General features: G+C 38.4%; 1 protein-coding gene across 4 annotated transcripts in view; it reads right to left on the reverse strand.

Moving 5' to 3' along the window:
- Positions 1 to 24,545, reverse strand: part of Lsamp (limbic system associated membrane protein) — a 688,907-nt gene that overhangs the window by 363,686 nt on the left and 300,676 nt on the right. The gene's annotated exons all lie outside the window — the stretch shown is intronic.

Raw genomic sequence — 24,545 nt, forward strand, 5'->3', positions numbered from 1 at the left:
AATGGAAACTAAGACACCCAGTCAGAATGGTAGCTGTTAAGGAACCAGTTAACAACAAATGTTGGAGATGTGGACAAAATGGAACACTTTTATACCACTGGTGAGACTGTAAACTAGTCAGGCATGATGGAAGTCAGTACAGAAGTTTCTAAAAAAAAAATTAATAAACCCTACAAATGCATATAATATAATGACCTAGCTGTTCCACTTTTGGGTATTTATCCAAAGGAATGAAAATTTACGTTACATCACACCTGAACATACCTGCTGATCATGACAGCAGGTTTCTCAGCCTTGCTGACATTCCAACAATAGGCAAAGATATGTTCCATGGGAAAATTGGTGTGGAAGAAAATTTGAAGATGGAAAGTAATTGTTAACTGTCTATGAATCCTGAAAAAGTCCACCCTACAATATAACTCCCACACCTCTCCTTTGATCTGCCATGAAAGCCACTGGATCCAAAGTGATGACTCTACACAAGGGACCACAGCGAGCGATACTGTAGATATTTAAAAATGCTACAAGAAGGGATATTGAAATTTCTGTGATAAACAAATGATAAAGGGTTGAGGAAACATATATATTCAATGTTCCATGAATGTATAACAAATGTCACATAGTACACCAGAAATATGGACAATTTTCATGATTTAACCTACAGTTAAAATACTGAATTTAAAATTTAAAATTAATGAATTCACAAGAAACTGATCTCTTACATCATAGCTTTATTGCAGTTCTGGGAAATGAACCTATGTCTTTTTACACAGGGAAGCATTCTATAGCCATTGTATCATGATTTTATTTTAAACAGACTAGTCCACTATTTTTTTAAAACCTGGAACTATATCATACTCATGATACTAAGTCAGATATAGTTAAACCTTAGAGGAAAACAATATTGTCATTATTGTATAAGTGGGCAGATCTTGCCAGGCCAGTGATTATTATAGCTCACAATATGCCCTATGGGGTGGGTCTATTCACTGGTGCCTGGTTAACTTACAAAGACTCTCACCCTTAAATGAGGCTGACTCTCCCTCTTCCAGCAGTCATCAGCTGACAACAGTTCCTCAGTTACAGTTGGGATTTCTTACCCACTTCTCTATGTCTATGCTGGGATTTTGTAGGACTTGAGTATGCATGGGACTTGTACATGCTGCCACCATTGCTGTGAGTTCATATAAGTAGCTGCCAGGCTATCCAGAAGAGTATTTCCTTGTGCACACCCACTGCTTCTGGCTCTTACAAGACTTCCATCCCTTCTTCCTCAATGATCCCTGAGCCTTGGGAGGCAGAAGTTTGATATAGGTATCCTATTTAAGGGTATGCACTCTTCAAACTCTTATTCTCTGCACATTGGCCAGTTGTGGCTTTCTGTGTAAATCACCATCTGTTGCATAAGGAAACTTCTCTGGTGAGACTTGATAGATGCATTAATCTATGGGTACAAGTCATTAGTAGTCAGTTAAATACTCTATCATTTAGCATTAGTATTAGGCTCTCCCTTATGGCCTGTAATCTGTCTTTCCACAGGTTCTTATGCCTGATATAAATGTCAGATATGGGCTCCATCTTATGAAGAGGACCATCAATTAAATTAGAAAGTGGCTGGTTGCTCCCATAATATATAGGCCACTATTATACCAGTGGAGACTATCTTCCTAGGCCAGTTGTTGTCTTGTCTCGCAGGATTCACAGTTGGATAAAACTGATGATTAATTTTCTCTTCTAATACTGTGCATAGTACCTTCCAGCACTATGAAAGCTAGCCAGCAGAGATGAAACTTTGAAGCCCACACCAGCTTGATTCTTGTTTGTTGTACAGCTTATGGATGCAGAGTCTTCAGCAATATGACTTTTTTATCAACACATCTTTTAAATGCATCTTAAACTCCTTGGCTTTAATACTGTGTGGCAGTTCTATAAATGCTCTGATAACCTAATTTACCAGGCTCCAGATAATATTTTCTAACTTGGAGAAAAAGCATATCCACTAAAGAAACATAATAATACTTTCCTGAAACAACAGGTCTTTTGATTTCCTTAACACTAATATGATAAAGTAGAAAAAAAATTTACCAAGAAACTGTCAGAATATCACTTTAGGGCAAGGTCTTCCTTCCCATTTAATGAGGTTGACATGCTAGGGGTAAGATCAACAAATATGAGTTTCCTTTCATATATCTGATAAAAAGACAATCTTCCTGTCTAGAAGGAGCAATGAATTCCTCAGCATTGTCCATCCATGTGCATATGTGAGAACTACATCTGTAACTTGAATGGAGAAAGGTCCTCAAAAGTTGCAAATCACTGAAGCTTGATCAGTTTGAATAGACATCTCACTACTTCCATATCTTCATACATTGTGGCTTCTCACTGGTGATACCTGTGTGCTACAAAACCTCTGAGTTGCTCAAGACTCATACAGTGTGCCATTAACATTTGCTTTTGACTGATCCAGTCTTGATAAATTATGTAACATATGGTCTTTATTCAAATTATTCAGTTTATTTGCATCAAATATTTGGGAAAAACCAAATCAAAATATATCATTAGCATATAAGCATTTTAAATTCATTAAAATATAAGTAACTTTAAAGATATTTTATAGACTGATTATTCCTTTCAGCATATTTTAAAGAGTAAATTATAATTAGGAACACATTTATGGCCTGGAGAAATTTAAAAACACAAAATAAAAATACAAAGTGTAGGGAAAAAGATATTATGTAGTAAAATTTAACATTGCAGAAAACATGGGGGCCAGATCTGATTAAGTAAATAAAGTTGTTTATAGCTGTCACTGACTTCTGTATGGCTACACACATACTTTCAAAGAAGAAAACACAATTAGGGTTGTAAATATTTACAGACAGAAAAAATAGTCTTTTTACACATGCAAAGGGTTACGATTTTTCCTTTGACATCTCTACCCTCTAATCTGCACAGCAGAGAACTGGCCTGCTTGTTGATCTAAGGTGGTCAAATAGACATAGCACATGAAAAGTGCCAAAATCTGGAGTTTGGGAGAGAGGGAATTAGAAATGAGCATGTTCCCTGCAGCACTTCAGGGTCTTTTTTTCCCCCAGTGACCTCTGAGTCACTTGGATGTGCCCTACTGTGTGCGGTGTCCTAGGCCCTGCTGTGTTTCTTCATCTGTTACAGGTGGCAAGACAGTGGCAAATTCATTTCTGTATCTAAAATCAGCTCTGTAATATCATATATACATTTCAACAAGAAGAAAACAAGAGGACATCTACTAATATTTTTGGGTTTTTTCCTCCAATTTAATCAAGATAGACCGTGTTCGGGATGATTTATATTATTCTAATTTTTATATTGTGTCCCACAATGCTTTTACTTAACTTGTTGGAGCTGCCTGCTGTCTTTCCTTGGGGTCTGTATTCATTTCTTGAGATCCTTCCTTCTTGGTTAAGAGTTCTCATTTATTTCCTGTCTTCTCCAGTTTTTTGCTTCTTTTCTGACATCCTTGGTCAGCCCTTTTGTGACTTCACCCAATCTAATTGCCATAAGCTCAACATGAATTAGTTTTCTGCAGGTCACCTTTATTTATTGCTCTACATCCATCAGAAAGACAATGCAAACTAGTTGCCAATTCTGACCTGACTTTCTATCCACTATCCAAGATGGACTTTATAAACTAGGGCAGTTCAATAAACAAATAGAGGAAAGGAAAAATCTTGCCTGACTATATTTGATGATATTTACTCTGACAACAATGAAAAACAGGCATGGCTTGTAATTAGTGAGCAGGAAAGAGAATAGAGAGTCAAGGAATTAAGATCTATGGCTGTGCAAGGACTCACTGTGTATAGAGGAAAAGGGGAGACAATGAAATCCGGATTCCATGTATTTATTGCCACACTGTGGCATTTCTCACCCTTTTGCGGACAGGGTTTTACAATTCTCAAGGATGAGGGATGAGGCATATCTTCTTTGGGAGCTTACAGCAAGCATGGCTTTGGCCTTCAAATATATTGATTCAAAGTGCCTAAACTTTTGTTTACAAGAAAAAGAAAAAGAAGGACAAAAATGGGGAACCTCAAACATGTGGCTCCCACATCTCAAGTTCAGACCTGCTTGATAACTCAACCTGAATCTCGGTCACTTAAGTAGGAAACATGAACAATTGTAGCAGCAGGCAAAATGCAGCCGGGCAGAGGGATTTGAAGGTATTTAGGAGACAGTCCCCTCTCAGAAGTTCTATTAATGTGGCTTCCCTAAGCATGTCAACCTCCTATGAAATGTCTCTTGAAAAGAGAGAGGGTTGGTTCCTGAACCAATTGGGTAGATAGAAAACAGCACCATGGGTGAGATCATTTATTTACATTTGTTTCACACCCAAGTCATAGCCAGTGCTCCATGCTTAGTACTTGCAAGTGTGAATAGGTGTTTAATCCCATTAGACATTAAAAACCTAGCTGAGGAGATGTGGTAGTAAGTCAATAAGTTCAAGCACACACACACATCATATGTTTCTGGTTTCTAAATCTGTTTTTTTTTTTTTTTTTTTTTTTTGCTCTGGAAATATTTCAATCAGTTTTCAAAATAGAATCTAGTTAGAATGGGAATTCCTGGTTTAGATCCTAATAATTTCTGTAAAACTCTCAGATGTCTATCTTGATTAACTGTGATTTACTTATGAAGAATAACTCAAATGACATAGGATTTATCTCCAAAATGCAGTGTTTTATTGTCTTCTTTACCACATAAAAGTCTTAATTTAAATTCCAAACAAATTTGGCTTATATGTTGATTTAATAGTGGCTCCTTTGACTATTTGAACAATGTAGATGTGAATATTGATGGTCATATACAAGTGACACGTGTGTGCCTTGATGAGAAGAATGGATGTACTGTTCCTATCTCTTTTGCAATGATGGATCTCACCTCAAATAGTATGATTCAAATAATATTCTTTCTTTAATGGAGTAAAGACATTCTGAACCAAATCAAGAAATGTCTAACAAGTCAGCAGGATGACAGTATAAGGAAGAGAAACACATATCTGAATTCATACGACCAGGTTAGATTATGAATTTTTAATCATTCTCAAGAGATGTGGAAATTCACAAGTACAAAAATACTCACATTTAAAAATAAAAGCTGAGAAAGAAAATTCCTTTCTCTCATAAACATAGAAACATAAAAAACTGAAGAGGCAAATGTTTTCCTTTTTTTGGTGTTTGTAGGGTTTCTTATAGAGAGGTTAACTTATGAGGCAAAGAGCAGTGAAAAGTTTTGATTATTTTCTCATGATGGCCATATATTTTAATAGGACTTATATTTCTGCTTTTTATTCATTATGAGAATTGATTTAATTTTAAGTAACATAATTTACTTTAAAACACTACTTTAGGAGCTCAGCTTTGTATTTCACACTGCTTAATATCTCTAGCAGATGATTTCTAATCTTCACTGTTAAATGATTATTAGATTCGCCAAGTCTTAAAGGTTTATCTCCAGCATCACAGCTGGCCTAAACAAGGTGATTCAGGATTAGGGTTAGTTTCATTGGTTTGTTTTCGTTTTCAGTTTTGAATCTCTGGTGAAGTTGGCTGTGATCACAAGTATTGATCCAAATAACATTAGAAGGTTTTGTGTGTTTTAAAACATTTCTTGAATTTGTGAACAACAAAGAGTAAAGACACAATCATTATAAGATCATAGCTGAGTGCAGAAGAATTATACCTATCGAACAATATGAAGTCCAATCCTTTATAAACACGGTATCACTGCTTGTAAGAGAGCAATGAAGATACTCAGAGAAGGTGGTTAGTTTCATATGTGTGTACAGAAAGGAGAGAGTTCAAACACTCACATGCCTCTCTCCAACAGTTATTCCTTATTCCTGGAAACTGGTAGAGCAGTTTCTCCCTTTCTCCCCTTTATTCTTAGTGTATGCATACCTTCCTCCCACGTCCACAGGTTAACTGAATTTGTCCATAGTTTTCAGCCTCAAAATAGTTTTTCCTGACCATGAGTCAGCAACTGCACAGTGGTATGTGTCATAGCACATAATGAACAAAACGTAAGAGGCAGCGGGCTTGCTACACATTTTGATTGCATGATGGGACACCACTTAAGTTAAAGAGCATTACGATCATCACTATATTTGTCTTGTCCATCATTTTGGGAGTATGGCACACTTTTCTCACTGCTTGATATGTAAACATACAGAAAAGAACCAGACAACATCCCTTTTCAACCAAGACCTAAAAGTAAAATAAGAACACATTTTAAAAAGAGAGACATTTCTAATTCTCACTTTCATATGACCTCTCAAGAGAAAAGAACATTAAACCACAAGCCACTAATATTTTTACTCAATGCCATTCACATGTCATCTGAGTTAACTAAAAACCTTTCATCAATATGACAACATCTTGGGCATTTCTCAAATATAAGTGTTCAGGCTACTGAAAAACTCATGTGTGGTACTGTAAACCTAGCCAAATACATATAGTTGTAGAGGTCTTTGATCTTAGAGAAAACTCCAAGGCTGTCCCATCCCTAGAGTAATGCAATTTCTTACTCTGTGCAAAATATGGGTCCTTAAATCTTCAGACAAGTATCCCAGTCACCACCCACCAAAGAAGCTTCTTTTTCAAGAGACAGAGATAGTTACAGAGTTCCACAACTGGTTATACACAGAAATTGTCTGAATTGCACAAGCCTAAATGGCACATCTAGGATGCAACCTCTACACCTAAGCCTCATGGAACACAGAACAACAGATGAAGAGAACACTAACGCATCTTCCAATTCTCGTTAATAAAGCTCCCTCATGCAACACAAGGCCAGGAAAGCAAAAGATCACAAATGCCCAAAACACAGAGAGTAAGAGCCTGTAGAGTGTGGCTCCTTGGACAGATCTCCTATTTTGAGGTCCACCCACCCAGGGTTCAGGGACCATTGTGGAAGAAGGGTCAGAAAGATTGTAAGAGCCAGGGAGGAAGTGCATGACTATACAGAAATGGTCCTACAGGCTCCTGGGACCCTTCTCATACAAACCTACAGCAATGGTGTCAGCATGCACAAGACCCAGGCAAACTTAAGCAGACAAAACCCCAGCGCAGAACTGTGAAAGTGAACAGCAGGCCCCGATCTTAGTGGAAGAACTATTGGCAGCTGATTACTGCTGGGCGAGGAAGAGCTGATCTTAAAGGGAGGGATTCTAGATAGGTTGATTAGATCCCAGTGGATGAATTTGCATTGAGGCACATCTTGGGACACTAACTTTATATGCTAGACCTTAACACAAATGACAGAATGTATGAACTCCAGTGGGGGATCCATGGGAGGTGCCAAAGGAGAAGGGGGGCTTAAAGATAATTTTCTGTGTGAAATACACAAAAATTCAATTAAAAACTTAAAAAAGAAAAATACAAAGTCAGAAATAGATTGAATTTGGTAGTTTTGTAGATGAACACGCTACAGCAAAAGCCGGTAAAACTGTGTTACTACATTTATATTGATCCATGCTACCCTGAAACACTTTAAAATGTCAATTTATGGATCTTAATATTTGGCACTGAGGAATGTTGATAAAAATGTGTTCAGCAATGTGCAGGAGGACTGTCACATAATGGTACACAAAATAATTAGACACACTGAACTTTCTTTTGCATGCACAACAGCTTGTGCTAAAGTTCTGAGTAAATCATGAACATAAGAATGGTACTGCCCTGCACTTCATAGAACATCCTCTGGCTGAGGAAGACAAATATGAGGGATTTTGAGTAAATATTTTCTCAGAAAATACCCTGTGATAATATACTGCCAATTCTCTATTTTGAGTAAATAGCACCCCCTCTCCAAGGTAAGTAGGCAGGTCTTTGCTATATTAGATTTTATTTACAAAAAGGAACTCTGGACACATAGTATGTGAAGGGTGTGGGCCAGCTTGCCTCAAAACATTGTCAGTGTGAACACTGGCAACAACCCAATAGAAAATAGTTCCCATTAGCAAGATATGCGTTGAATCAACAGGGCCTTCTTCCAGCAGCCATAGGAAGGACAAATACCAGGTGGGTAAAGGCACACAGGAGTGAATGAAATGTTTCCATGGAAATGGTACATTTCTGCCTGAGTGATCTTGTGATACTTTCAATCCTTCTGGGATGTGTCACCTCTTTCTGGAGGTCAGTATAGTAGAAACCAAAGCTTTATGAAATGTACCGGACTCTGGAATCTGTGTGCTCATCTGGTGGATGACTAGTGAGACTGTGTTATCACTTCCACTTTCAACACTGTATTCCAGATACCAACTCCAGAAACACTAGCCCGATTTTTTGATAGCAGAACCCAAACATAAAGATGACAAACCTCCCAAGCAGACAGGGAACACGTTCAGTAGTTTCAAGGACAATATTTTAAGGAGACAAACGCTCTGGGTAATTGTGCTGAAAACTGTTTTCTAGCTCAGTTCATGGCTGTTCTGCGTTGCTATGCTTCTCTCTTCATTTACTTCCTATATCGGCCACTGCCTTCCCCTAGCCATCATTACTTTTCTTATGTATCCCCAGGAATCATTTGGAAGGTCAAATACTGATCAAGAGTACCAGTAGCAGGTGGGGAATTCAGTTTACAAGTGTTAAGCCTATAAGCACGTTAATGGAAAACTTAAGTTGATTAAATTTCAACTGACAATGTAGAAATACAGGTAGTAAGAAATTTCTTGCACCATAATACCTGTTCTTTCAAACATCGTTCAGTTTTCCAATAACTCATTTGAATAAATAGTAAACATTCAATATATAAACAGATCACAAGTTAATCATGCCATTTTAAAGATGAAAGATTCTTATGATTTTTTTCATTTAGTAAGTTTGTTAAAAATATAATTTGAGCTGGGTGTGGTGGCTCATGCCTTTAATCCCAGTACTCAGGAAGCAGAGGCAGGTGGATCTCTGTGAGTTCAAGGTCAGCCTGGTCTACGTAGTGAGTTCCAGGACAGCTGGGGCTACAGGGAGACCCTGTCTGAAAAAGATCCCCCTCAAAAATTTGAATCTGGGCATGATAGTGCACACCTTTATTTCCAGCACTTGGGAAGCAGAGGCAGGCAGATTTTTGTGAGATTTTTGCCAGCCTGGTCTACATAGAGAGTTCTAGGCCAGCTGGGGCTATAGGGAGACCCTGATTCAAAAGACAGACAGACAGACAGACACACACACACACAAAATATATGTTATATATATAATTTGAATAGGGCAATCTCTTTGGTAATAATAATGAATGAGACTCCAGATTAATTTAAAGTCAATCTTTTATCTTGTTTTGTTATCCTTTTAAAGCATCTTATTAATATAATTTTAATGAATTATATAAAGTAACTTTTATTTAGTTACAGGTCCTTCCATTTTAACAATGAAACATCATATGATGTTCAATATCTATATTTATATACAGATTATACTTGTATATATACTTTCTTTCTCTCCTCCTTCATGTTCTCCCTCTCTAAATTCTTCAAATCCTCTGCTCCTTAACTCATTCTTGTACTAAAGGTACCTTGCCCACCAGTCACTCAGGATTCTTTCAATGTACTTTTGCAGTGCACAATTAAGGAGCTACAGTTCTCTCACTCGAATCCTTTACAGATTGATAATGCCCCCCATGCTGACTGTGTGGATGGGACCCAGGTTAAGCCAAACAGTACATGCCTCATGTGTTTAATGACAATCAGGAAACCTAATCAGAGACACTGAAGCAGAAAGAGGTGATTTGAACGTTTTCCTGACTTATGAGAAAGAGATGCTTTTTCTTCCCCCAAGGGATCAAAATACGCAAATAAGCAGAGTCTGGTGCTACAGCTGCTATGTCACTATCTTGAGTGACATACTTATTGAGAATATGTGCGTAAATGAGAAAAATTCTGGGAATAAAGTCAAGCAAAGCAACAGAGGCACAGAGTAAGGTGCCTGCTTCCCCTTGCACACAGGTTTTCACCCTGTTCCTTACTCATGTGAACCAATTAACTTCCTCAACCTATGAATGAAAATTCTCCAAACTTTAAGGAGGTGAGGGGTGGGGTCCCCTTGCTCTCCTCTCTCCCTTTCCTTTTGTTTTTTCCATCTTCTGTAATCACTTAAAACTTTAATTTCAGTTTAACTGGTATACTAAAAATCTTTCAACCATTGACGTTTGTTATGATTCAATGAATGACTTCATAGCTTAGGTTGGCCTTAGGATCTATATTTTCTGGGTACACTGTTCAAACTACCCTCTAGTACTTACCTAAGCAAACTTCCAATACTTCCTATCTTTTTCCTTTTCCTCTATAGGATCTGCTCCATCCCATCCATGCTGCAATGAAGGGAAATGCTTGACAAATGGAACGAGGTCTTGGCTGTTCAGTTCTCTAAGCCTGAGCTGTTGACATAGCCAAGTCCCTTGTCTTTAAATGTGGCACAGACACTTTCATAACAAACTTCAGAGTGGGAATTTGAAAGGTTCGTACTTACCTTCTTGTCTGGTCAGCTACAAGCAGTGCAGAAGTTGAATTTACTCTGGCTGAGTCACACAATCTATGTATGGGACTGAATAACTGGTTCAAAGTCAATGGATCTACATCCTCATTTAAATTCAGAAAATCATGCTACTTAATTAATTAAACCTATATTTTCAAAAGCACAGGTAAGAATTATTTAAGGGATTTATTATATACTTTGATTAAAATAGTAAAAAGTTGTATTTTTCATGGAGTTTAAATTTTACTTTATAGCATTGTTGAAAGAATCAAATCATCTGATTTGAATAAATTCACAGGATAAAGCACAATATTACAGGATAAAGCTCCGTACATAGTATCCAAGGTACTGCTCACCTCCCAATTAGGGCATCCTATCTTTTTATTCTTACAATTTGTTCCAGTTTCTTAAAGGTTTTTTTTTTTAATGTAGCTAGGATGACTTGTCTTTGAAATGAGCCAAAATATGATCTAAACAAGCCAGAACACCATCTTGAATAAATGACTATGGTTTATTTAAGTAGTTTAGTTCTGAGGTTAAAAAAAAAAAAACTATTCCTTTTTTGAATAAAAAAAAGCTCTATCTCTCTCCTCTATCAATCTATAACAAACCATAATCCAGTATATAGTTCGTCTTTCCTCTTGAATATCAGTGGTTTTTTTTTTCAAATTATGTTCTTTGGAATTCTAGCATCACTGCAAAATAGCTGCAAATCATATCTACTGCCTAGTAGACAGTTATAAGAAATGCATTTTTGATATCATTGATGGCAAATCCAATTATTTTCCAAATAATCCACTACTTCCATAGTATTTTCCTCCTCCTCTTCCTCCTCCTCCTCCTCTTCCTCTCTTCCTTCTCTTCCTCCTGCCCCCCTCCTCCTCCTCCTCTCTCTCTGTCTCTCTCTCTCCTTTCTACTCTGTCTCTGAGGTAGGGCTTGCTATGTAGGTAGCACCAACTAGTTTAGTATGTGCTATGCAGCCTGGGTTGTTTCCAAACTCATGGATATCCTCCTGCTTCAGTTTCTCAGTGCTGGGATTATAATGCAATCTTACCCTTGACTAGAATTTTCTTAAATCATTTGAAGTCTTGATTCTTCTTTTTTTAGACTATTCTTCTTGTAGCTCACCAGCATACCTTATTCCAAAATATATCTCTTATCCATCCACTTGTTATATCTTCCTTGTCCTACTATACATCACTGCAGCTCAGTATACACTACAAGTAGCTCTTCCTGTCCTGCAGTCACAATCACCTTTATAAAGGATCAGACCATATCAGTCCCATTCTCACCAACTCTAAAAATCTGCTAATGGCTATACAATGCGTTTAGTATGAAATCCAAGCTCTTACCATGATCTATAGAACCCTAGCATGATCTCGGCTCTGATGGATGCTCACACCTCATGCTCTGCCATTCCATCCCTTGCTCATCAGGCCCCAGACAGCCTGGCCTTCACGTGTGGCTGCTTTCTGTCTGAACTTCGCTACTTGCAGTTCCCTTTGCTTGATAGGTTTACCAGCTTACTCTATAGCTGTGTCATTCGTGCTTTCCTAGTTCAAACCACATCAAATTCCTGCTTCTCCCCAATCACCCCCATATCACCATGCTTAGTTCTTTTATCTTTAGAAAGCACAACCACCTTGTTCCTAACAGGAACGGAGAACGTGCTGCCCACGGTCTTCTCTGAATCTCTAGTAGACACCAGAGGATGTATCACCCAAAAAACGTTTGCTGAGTGAATGTGGAAACTCTACAGATTAATAATCTTTTGTGTACACATATTGATATTTATTCCTAAAATTTTGCTGGATTTTCAATAAGTAGATGAGAATGCTGTTGATGAAAGCACTTAGCATATACATTACCAATGGAATTTTCCATTTTTGTCTACATATCAACTTTGAGGGGGTGGTATTTTTATGTTAATAACGATTGATAGATTAGGGAACTAAACCTCAGAGAAACTAAATGTATTACTGAAGAACTCTAATCCTAAGTGGCTTAGGGCAGATTCCAATCCAGCCATTGCTGCCACTGATGCTCTGAATCTGACAGGCATTCAAATCTACATACTTTCCTAGTCATATATGTACAACTAGAAGTAAAAACTCATGAAAAGTAATAGCCTTAAGACAGCAGTCACCGAGTACTTAATATTTTTAAGGCATTGCTCATGTTAACTTTAGAAAATGGGCTAAAATATGAGTCTCTTGTTTTTCAGATGAGAAATTGTCAGCTCCAAGAGGTCATATGGTATTTGAACCTAATCTGGACTGACTCTGAAGGATACTGTTTTCCTCACCCAGGGAACAACAAGATGACATGCCAAGTCACAGATGACAGCAACCACCAGTCTGGACCTCTCCTACAAGCTGGTGCAGTCCTTAGGCATGGCCAGTACATTCATCTTGGTCAAATGACAGATGTATTGTGTCTTTAACTATGGAAACCAGGAATCACTGTGCTGGCTGACTACCAACTCTCTGTCACGAGGGTAAAACAACCAGAAACCTACACTTTCATTATTACATTAGCAGCACCTCCTTCATTTCTTTTATAAGCAGTAAGCTGTGCTTGTCTGGTGCTTCATTTAGGAAGTTCAGATGAGATTGAAGATAATGTATCCCATAATTTCTCATGCTTCCTTGTTCCACAGGCTCAGCCAGACTGATTTCAGGGTGAAATTTGCACTCTCTTGATTGATGAGACTAATAAAGCCCCTTTATTGTGATATAAATAGCCCTAAAAATGTCCTAGAGAGTCAATATTGGTGCTTGATGGCCTCACACGAGCAAGGTCCTTGTCTTGAGCAGCACTAAAGCTTAATGAGTTATGTTTTGAAAAAGTTTGTCATTGAATTTGGGTACTGATTTGTGGGCTTACATGATGGCAAGGCCCACATTAATGACACGGATGGAGAAAACTATTTTAAAACTACCCATTTCTTTCACAGACCTAATATATCAATAATTTTTTATACCTTCTAGATCAAGCAGCTTTGGCAAGGGAATGGAACACATAGAGAACAAATCACACTGTCTTTGGTTCAGTCAGACCAAAGAGCATTTCCTTACCCTCACCTGGGTTGTAATGGTATTCTAGACTCCCCCAGAAGGTAAAAATGCTCCTTCAAGTTCATGCCTGTGCATGCGGTACACAGAAAGGGACCCTAACCTAGTTACAGAGGCCAATGCAGGTAAAGTAGCAAAGCATTAGAACTCTAATGCCTTCAATGACCCTGGTTTACATTGCGTCAAATTGACTTACATTTTTGAATATTGAGACTATCTTAAACCAAAGGTTATGGCACCTCAGAAGCCCAACTGTTGTAGGTTCTTTTTTCTCTGGATTCTAGGCCCTTCTGGTTTCAAGGTTGGTTTAAATCTCACTTTTCATTTATTTCTTTTTTCTGCCAACTTTCCCATTTCTATATGGGGTCATCTCTTCTTGTTCACTTGTCTGATTTTGATGGTTTTTAAAAATCTTTCTCTGTATCTCCCCTTCATATGCCTCTGTATTTGCAGAAACAGGATCAGAAGATCGTACATGAAGCAAGGTCAGGGCATTAGGACCCAGTGAAGAATTCATTATCTCATTAGTTTCTTAGGGGCTTCCATAACAAATGAAAACAAACTTAGTTGCTAAATCAGTAGACTGTTTTTTTTTTTTTGAATATTTGTATGACAGGGATCCAAAATCAAGGTGATTGACAAGCTCTGAGGGTACAAGAGGCGAACCTTTCTTTACCTGTAGCTCTCAGCTTTTGTAGCTAAGAATGGGAATCCTCTGTGTCTCTTAGCTTCCAGAAGGACACAGTTCCCCAGTCTCTGAGGCTGCTCTACAGGACATTTATCCCCTGCATCTCTGTTTTTTTTCCTTTTCTGTCCCTCATGGGACAGTTCATCATCACATTTAAGGCCTTCCCTAATCCAGGAAAGCCTCTTCTTAAGATAGTGATTTTAATAACAGCTGAATAAAAATGTTTTTCCAAAAATATTACATTTTGAGAATCCAGATAGTTGGATTTTTCTTTTTTGTGTGTGGGAAGAGGACTGTTATCAACTCATTATGCCAATTTATAAACTTTCAATGTGATTAACTCAAAGATATTGAAGGTATTCCCTTTTAAAGCAGTAATATTGGTATTTCAATAATGATATTAGTATTTCAACTGTCAAAACTCTAAAAATTTAGCTGTCTACAGGAAGTCCAACAAACTGCCTGTACTAGGAACTTTTTCCAATTCCCTTTCAATGAAGTTACATATGATATGAGTCCTTTGAGAAATATTCAAAATAATATTCCATGCTGAGAAAAAATGAAGCAAAGTTTAGAGTTATTTTTATGACTGTCTCATTAATCAATTTATTCTGAAATTATTGATTGATCTTATTGGAGTGTGAAACAGGAAGGCTAAATCTTGAATACTCATGAAATAATATATATTCTACAGAGAAGATCATTGTACTTTGTGTTAGAGAAAATCAAGCTGCCATTACCCTAGATGATGATGCCCTTATCAAAAGAAAATGAAAACCCACAAAGGTGGGAGGTAATATTTTTTTGCCTGTTGTCAAAGAATATAAACAGGTCCTCTCAGCCCTTTCCAAATAAGGATATTACAGTAACCAAGATAAAACTAAGAAAAATATTCTTAGAGCAAGAGTGTTGGAAAACAAAGTCTGGCCATTCTAAATAAAGGAGAAGGGTATAAGAGCAGAGCCTTGCATGGGAATTACCCAGGGATCTTGTTAAAAACCAGACTCTCTGCATAGTTCAGTGGTAGGTCCTGAGATGCCGTAACTCTAACAAACTCTCAAGAAATGGCCAAAGACCACACTTTGGGTAGTAAAACTGTTGAGGATTTGTAGGACTGGCAAATAATTATTAAATGATTCAGGTTAAAGAATGCATGGCTTTTAGTTATTCAATGGACATTCACTGAGCTGTACTAGCCACAGTGGTAAATATAAAGGCGTCATCCAGATTTCTTTCTGTCACATTTGGATATGTTGTTGTTATGATATGAACTATCAATACCTCGTTTCAAACAATATTAGGGAAATCATATTATTACAATATCTTATAAATAAGGAAATAATCTACCATTAGCAAGTTTCTAAAAATAGATGGGATTGCTCTTGACAGTACAAGGCAGAGCCTCTCACCATTTAGGGATCTGTTTTTCTCAGGGACTGTTTTCACAGATGTCCTAGTCTGTTTCTTCATTGCTGTGACAAAACACTTTGACCAATACCAACTTGTGGAGGAAAAGGTTTATTAGGCTTACATCTCCCAGGTTACAGATCATCAGGGAGCCCAAGTTAGGAACTCAGGGCAGAAACCTGGAGGCAGGAGCTGGAGCACAGGCCTTGGAGGAACACTGCTTACTGACTTGCTCCCCAACCCTGCTCAGCCTGCTTTTTTATGCAACACAGGCCCACCTACCCAGGGATGGCACCACCAACAGTGGGCTGGGCCCTCCCACATCATCATCCAGAGGATGCCCTATACATATGGCTACAGGCCAGTCCAATAGAGGAAATTCCCCAATTGAGGCTCCCTCAATCCAGGTGTGTTAAGTTGACATTAAAGCTATCCAGCACAATTGACCCCTTGCCAACTGGACACACAAACAGATCACTATCAAACCACAACTTTTCCAATTCTTGTCCCCAAGATATGGTGTTAATATCACAACATAAGACAGTACAACCTTAAAAGGCCCACAGTCCTTAAAAAGTCCAAACAGTTAAAAGTCCTCAGTCTCTTTTAAAACTCTCTTAACTGTGGGCTTCGGTAAAATCTAAAACAAGTACTATCTATGTCAAAGGGAAGAATCGGGCACACCTAAGCAAAACAGAAGTCCAGCAAAGTAGCTCAAGGCTGGACATTTGGAATTCACATATGATCTTCTGGGCTCCAAAGGGTTCTGGCAGCTCCACTTCTCTGACTCTGCCATCCACTTCACACACAGCTGGTCTCTCAGACCCACGCCAGCTCCATGCCATACCTCCTGCTCTCCTTGGTGGTCATCCCATGGTCCCAGCATCTTTGAAAAGCTGGGGTCTCCACTGAAACTGATGCAACACCTTCACCAATGGCCTCTTCTTGCCTCTTGGGGTGCAAAGCCTCAGATTCTCTGCATGAGAATCCTTTAATCCTGGGGTCTTCGCTGCAGCTGAAGCTGCACTTTCACCTATGGCCTTTCCTGGCCTCTCACAGTGCCAAGCCTCAGCTGCTTTCTGTGACCCCTTCATGCTTTCAACACTAGAACCATGCAGGAGACTCTTACACATTACCAAGTCCTGCTTCCAGCTAGAGATGGAGGTTCTGGTCCCCTCTGTGTGCTGACCCTGAGGAAATACCTCCCAGAAGATTTCACCACAACTATGCTGGTCTCTTGTTACAGCTGATTTTTCAGCCCCAGCTAACCAGCATTAATTGTCCCAGTAAAGAGAAGGTTTTACTTCAGGTTCTGGTCTCTTTTTAACCACAGCTGATTCTTCAGCCCCAGCCGAACCCATAGATTCTCAATTCAAAGCATCACACAAACAGCTCTGATAAGACTCTGCTTCCCTTTGAAGCTTCACAAGCCAGGCTTCCATTGTTCACAACTCTTTCAGCATAACTGTTCCAAGCTCCACAGCAACAAACTAAGCACTCAATAGTTTTTCCAGCCCAAAGTTCCAAACACTTCCACAATCCTAAAAACACCAAGGTCAGGTCTGTCACAGCAATACCCCATGATCCTGGTACCAATTTCTGTTCTAGTTTGTTTCTCCATTGCTGTGACAGAAGACGCTGACCAATACCAACTTGGGGAGGAAAAGGTTTATCTTACATCTCCCAGGTCACAGTTCATCAGGGAGCCTAAGGTAGGAACTCAGGGCAGAAACCTGGAGGCAGGAGCTAGAACACAGGCCACAGAGGAACACTGCTTACTGGCTTGCTCCCCAACCCTGCTCAGCCTCTTTTCTCATGCAACACAGGCCCACCTGTCCAGGGGTGACACCATCCACAGTGGTCTCAGCCCTCCCACATCACTCATCAAGAACATGCCCTATATATATGGTCACAGGCAAGTCCAATAGAGGAAATTCCCCAATTGAGGCTCCCGCAATCCAGGTATGTCAAGTTGAAATTAAAGCTACCCAGCACAACAGCTATTATAGCAGACAGTAATGCTGGGATTCTGGTGGCAACAATAAGAATGTCATATGAAAAGCACAGGTTACTTATAAAAGAGTATACAAAGCACTCCTAGGAAAACATGTTTGATTTGTAAATTGAAATGTTTATGCTATTTAACTTAATTTCATTTATTGCCAAACTGATTTTTTTGAACAATGACTTTACATGCTGAAGTTTTACCCTTTCCTCCTTCTCTTGTCTCTCATTAGTTCTCCTCCTCCTTCTCTTCCTCCTCCTCCCCTTCCTGCTTTTCTTTCCTCATCTTCCTCTTCCTCCTTCTCCTCTTCTCTTCATCCTCCTCTTGCTCGCCCTCGCCTCCTCCTCCTCCTCCTCCTCCTCTTCCTCCTCCTCCTTCTCCTCCTCCTCCTTCTCCTTCCTATGTTTTCATTTAAGATTGGGTTAAGATTGGGGAATTCCTAGGCAGATGGTAGCCAAGGTAATTTATTCAACATTCTTGCTGAGTCATTTTCAATGAGATTCTGCTAGAGACTGAACTGACTATTATGGCAGTGATTCAGATGTTTGCACTGTTACTAAAAAAGCACGCTGAGCATTATGTGCAACATGCACATATTACATACATTATTAGGAGACTCTTTCAACTGCTGGGAAACAATGATTTTGCTATGCTTCTTTGGCTTTGAATGACAGCAATGGATTCCTGATGTTTTCCAGACCTGAACATGCAAAGGAATTTTAGCATCATGGCCTTTACCTACAAATTCTCACAAAAAGCTACAGTTATGTACCATGTCAAGCAGGTTCCCTGATATTAATCACAGATTTTGAAAGGGTGACTGTTCGCATTCAAAGTTATTTGATCAGAAGCATTCAAATCTGCAAAATATCCAAGCTGACCCTAGTCATGAATCTTTACCAGTTAGAAGACAGAGGTTTCTGAGACCAGCATAGATGGAGGATGGAGTTTAAATGACCTCAACAAAGATGACAAACGACTATTCTTAGTAGCATAACTAGATCTTATGCCTTAGAGACTAAGTTCCGTTTGCAAATTCTGAACTGTATCTCCTCATCCCCAAAGCAGACAGTGTTCTGAAATGTTTGGATTTGCTGTATCTTCAGCTATCAAATGAGCTAGCTGGTTGTCAAACAGATGCTGCAGGATTTAATGCACAACTGTCTTGCTGAAGTAAATCACTGTCATTGTGCAGGCCTTTATTTCCTTCCTTGAAGGCATATTCAAATCAATAGATCACAGTGCATATGGGACCTATTTTTAGACTCATAATGTCTCTTATGGTTGCTGCCTTGGAGAATGGGCAAAACGCAACAAGCAGCAACAAAATGCTTTCTGTTTCCCTCTAGTTGGGCATTCTGTGACTCATTTTACTATAGAGGGGAGCATTGTTCTATAGACATTTTCTGGAGAGATGCAGCATACTGCCTGTGATTCTCATGGAATCCATGCCCTACTTGCCACAAACCAGCACAAGGGGCCTAATAGCAGAGAAATGGGTTCATCAGTCTGAAATATTGCCAAGATTCCTTCAAGTTCCTTCAAGTTACAAAAGCGTGTGAAGAAACACTGGAGGAAGAGGGACAATGAATCTGCAAATACGACGTTAGAATTCTCAGAATGAGAAATGGGGTTGGAATTCTCAGAATGAGAAATGATCTTAGGTCACAAATGCTTAAAGTCTCATGGGATGGTAGAAAGGGCTTGTTCCTTCTGAGCTACACTTGGTAAATAAATGTGTGCTATTTAATCTCTTAGAGGTTAATTTCATTTGTTATGGACCTTGAAACTACTTGAAAAGTCAACTGCAATAATTCTAATGTACCACCAGGTGACACTGTTTCTAAAATCAATCTGGTTCTCTAGGACTCTGACATGTTTTTGTATTTGGGGCCACATTGTAACAAACAAGTGAAGAGACAGCCACACACTTGTCTTAAAGGGCAAATAAAGTCATTGCCTTACTTCTAATGATTAAAATTACTCAAGAGAATAGATCACACAATCAGTAAGAATCATGATCCAGATCATCACAGAAAAGTGGCTGAGAAGACTGCTCAGAAATCCCTGTCAAGTTTCGGATCAGCCACACAGAATCAGAGGGTGTGGAAACATAATTAGTATTGGTACAGAAACACAATAAGACACCACCTTGGGGTTTCGATCAAGTCATAGCAAAATTTATGGAACTCTGTCGAGAAGATGTATTTGTTTAAGGTCATGTGTTAACCAATACAGATGAAATGAGTATTTGAGATTCAGTTGCTGAAATGGTCATAACTTTAATCAAGTAAAACTGTAGAGGGGGAAATATTTAAACTATACCGGATAAGTAGTAAATTCTGGCTACGTAAAAGGAGAATCAGAAAAAAGGAAAAGGGAAAGGAAATGAACAGTGGTATTTCTCCACAGTCTTGGGTTTGATAAATAAAAGGAATTTACCAAGGAATTTAAAAAGATAAAATTTAGCCTTGATTATAAACAGGCTTGTTCCTGTCACATCCAGTCCCTCTGTGTTCTGTCACTTCTATTTGGAGCAGATTAAAAAGAGATGCATAGAAGAGGGTAGGGAGAAAAGTGAGATAGAACACACCTTCGGAAGGTGTGTATTAGAAAATAAATGTGAACATGTAATTAGATCCTGAAAAAGAAGAAGCATGCTTGTACCCCCTTCAGTCCACTTCCCTGCCTCTCCTCCATTTCCAGCACACTGTCTTCCTTTCATAGCTATTGTTCCCTCAGATTCCAACTTGAGTTATGGAACATGGCATGGAAGAAAGGTCCTTTAATGACTGTTGAATGACTGTTGGATGTGCTGCTGAATGAAAGGTACAGACATGACACCTGGAATCTTCCTATGACCATGGTGGGTAGCCTAGTGGGGAGACTAGGGACCTCCAAGACCTCAGTAATTGCTGCACTTCTTCTGTATGGTTCCTTCAGACACAGTGTCTGAGACTAAGATTTGTTTGTAAAAGATGGAGAGTTAGAATGGCCTTTCTGAATTGTGCAGCATGTAGGTGAGGGAGCCTTTGTACTCTTTGTCACAGGTTATTGGAAGTACAGTGGAGACCATATGACTTGGCAACTGGTTGTATATGGTGGAAAAATAATTCTCAGTGAAGGAATCAGGTGAGAATCTCAAGTTATCAGTATTCACAAGAACTTGGGACTGTTCCTCATCCTGAAACAGGATGGGGCAGTGTGCTACAACATCCATTACTGTAGCTTGAATTTGCTCAGTAAGGCAAATCACACCTTCAGTGCTATGATGGTACATGGCCTAGCACTCATTGAGTAAGTGCTTGGGATTTAAATACTGAAAGCATGGACATTGATAAATATAGATGTTCTATACATTCATTCCAGGAATTTAAACATTGTTACTCTCAACATGAAGCTGAATATTTACTTTACATAAATATATGTCAAATCATAATTAGCATGTGATGAGTAAATACAATCCCAGGAAGGGTCTACCTTTGTAAACCCAGAATCTAGACACAAACTTTAGGTTCATAAAAGGAGCAATTTTCTGGTCTTTCATCCAATACCTTTGTCTTCTCTCCCACATCCCACCAGCCTGTGCATTTGTATCTCCAAGAACATGAAGGTCATGATATCCAAGAGAAAGCCATTCCATGATATGACAGATTTGGCTGCTAGGATCTTTACTTACCATAAAGAGAGATTAGTCATTCCCCTCATAATACATCCAAGTTGGACAAGAGCCTTGTTAAACCATGGTATTATAGAATAAAAGCTCCAGCTTCCATCTAAATGGCATCCAATTCAGAGGTTACTCTTTTATCAAGGCAGCTTGAACCTTGAACTCAACACAACTCCTGGGCTGCTGCATCATAACGGGCAGTCTCCTATCTCATGATGCCTGTCTTAAATCCCACCCTTCTCTTTCCTCTGGAAAGGAGTCACTGGTCTAGCCAGTCTTCACATTTACTCCAAATTTTAACACTATGTACTTACAGTCCATTAGGCTCATTTATTGCCTGTCCAGCATGGATAGAGTTTATGCATGAAGACCAGAGAACACTGTTTATTGCACCAAGTACTCCTTATTTCCTCTTCCATAAGCTGTCAACTTGAAGCAGTCATGGCCTTTACCTGGCACACTGAATATATTCTTAAAATGGGAAAAAAAAGATAATTCCTCATTTAATCTAAAATCAGTTTTGTCATTTAATTTTTTCTTGTGTCAGTTTTCAAATTGATTGGAATAAACTTGTTTCATTCTCTTATTTTTTAACTTTCTACTTTAATTATTGATGCTTCTTACTTAGGGATTGTTCTGCTTTATCTTTTTATCTGATCAACTATTGCATAAGATTTCTGTTTTATTAGATATTGAAAAGAGCTAGTCTTAATTTTGCTGATTCTCTCTATGACTTTTGATTTCATGAATTTATTGAATTAACATGGTTCTTCCATTCTTACCTTTCAGATCTTAAAACGTAGCTCTCCAACTTTAAATCTTATTTTATTAAAACATATTTATTCATAATATATGTGAAAACTTTCTTTGAAAGTCAATTTAGCTGAATTTTTTTAACTTTTACAAAAACTTTATTGAGAATTTCATACATGCATATAAGGTGTTCTGATCAAATCCATGCCCATGCCCTCCCTTCCAACACCTCCCATATCTCTCCATCACTTTTTTCCTTTTCTTTTTTCTTCTTCTTTCATTTACTTATTTTTATGGGGCTTTTCTCTAACATTCCCCCCTCTGAAGAGGTAACCCTGAAATATTTTAATGATTAGATACAAGCTCCCAAATACTTTTGACATTTTGGCCTTTGGAAAAGAGTATGTTGCTAACAGTCCCAAGGACATTGTGAGTTTTAGCCAAGAAACTATTTTTCTTTGGGGTCTTTTTACCCTAACTGCCCAGCCAATTCCCACCTCCATGCCACCTTCATGCCATCTTCTGAAGGCTTTACCCAAATAGGGAATCAGGACGCAGACCACTCTGGCTTCTTCCACGCTGAACAGGGACGCAGGGTGAGGCAATTGTAGTACCACTTCAGTGATCTATCTAAAAGACTCCCAAATTGCATAACTCTTCTCTCTAAGGGGAAAAGAAAGTCCTTGAATCCTGAATAGGAGATGTGAAGGAGAAGTAAAGGCAAGAGTAATTAGCATTACAAGTTCTAGACTGGGAATTGAAAAAAGTCAGAACAGGGCAATTTTCAAATGTTCATAAGAAAGTCCATTTGAATTTCTTGTCAAGAGCTTCCAAAAGCATCCCTCTATTGGGTTCCTCCTCATTTTTCTTTTGTCTTCCATGGCTGGACTCTAGAGTGATGGATTGAGGGGTTTTTTTTTCAGGTATTTTGATAGCTGTTGGAGTGGTTAGACTTAAGTCTATATAAAAAGTTATTTAGACAATTATTTCTTATTGATGATTTTGTTCCTAACCAGAAAGTGCTGCTCAGATGTAAGACTTCAAATCTTGGTTTCCAATACTGTAGTGCCCACTTCAGCTGAATTTAAAACAATTATCATATGGCATTTTCTTGAAGCTATGGATACACAGGAATTTTCATTATGAACTCCACTCCGATGCAGCATTTATTCAGAAGTGTGCTTTCTGGTTTCCATGAATATCAAACTTGGAAATGAAGAACTCATTGTTATCATAGTTACTTTTGATACTTATGTGGTCAGTATTTAAAGTAAGTCATTCATGCTTCAAAGAATATATACATTTTCCCATTTCTTTGTGTAGGGCATCATATGTGTGTGCCCATACTTAGGTTGACTGTGTTATTCACATTCTCTACATCAATATTTGATTCTTTTTTCATAAGCAAGTTTTGAATGAAAGTATATCATCTCTTAAGATCTGGATATATTTGCCAATTAATTTCAGTAATGTGAGCAAATGTATCTGCATAAAAATTGAGGTTTTCATTTGGCTGCACGCAATTTCAGGTTCATTTCTTCTGTTCCCTAAGTCTATTTTGCCATGTTGCTGTTAGTATGCCATTTCTTTTTATTATTTGCTTTCATTTTGTTTGGCCATGATTTTATTTTCAAAGTTTCTATATTATGTGCCCATTGTTACTTTTTAAAAGCCTCTATCTAACACACTCAAAATCACAAGTTTAATAGAACTCGTAGTTGGGTATAGAATTAGAGAAAATGCTCATTTTCTGCCATCAATTTGAAGATAATAATCCATGTTTTTTGCTCTATATTTTGGTTGATAAGAAGTCTGCTTCAATTAAATCAATGGTTGTTTGTTTGCTTAGCTTCTCTCTTCTTTTGATCGGATGCTTTTAAGATTGTCTCCTTTTCTTTGGTGCACTGTAGTTTCGGAAGAAGCAGCATTGTACATGTCTAGTTTTGTTAAATCTGCTTGGAGTTTTGGCAATAAAACCTGAAGACTTTCTTTTCTATTATCCCTTAAAATACTTATTTGTTCTCATTTTTTCTCTCTTTCTGAAACTCTTATGCCAATGTCAAAATTCTTTAGGCTCTCCACTGAGAGAGAGAGAGAGAGAGAGAGAGAGAGAGAGAGCAGAGAGAGGGAAAGGAAGAGGGCATAGGGAGACAGGGAGAAGGAGGGACAAGGAAGGAGGGAGAGAGGGAGAGAGAGAGGAAGAGAGAGAGATTCTTAGAAGCTGGTTCTCATCCATGATGGTGTGCCCACAAATGTGAAAGTTCCAGAGCAGGCTAGTAGGTACAATTTCCACTGACTGCTGGTATTAAAGTTATTGGTTTAAAGGCAGTCTGAAGCAAAAAGCAGATTCCTTCCTCTTTGGTCTGCCTCTTACTCTTTTCTTATGGCCTAAATGAACTGAATGAGGACCAAACATATTACTGAAGGTAATTTGGCTTATTAAGGTCT

The sequence above is a fragment of the Nannospalax galili genome, unplaced genomic scaffold (genome assembly GCF_000622305.1).
Source record: "Nannospalax galili isolate Female #2095 unplaced genomic scaffold, S.galili_v1.0 scaffold18, whole genome shotgun sequence".
NCBI classification, from domain to species: domain Eukaryota; kingdom Metazoa; phylum Chordata; class Mammalia; order Rodentia; family Spalacidae; genus Nannospalax; species Nannospalax galili.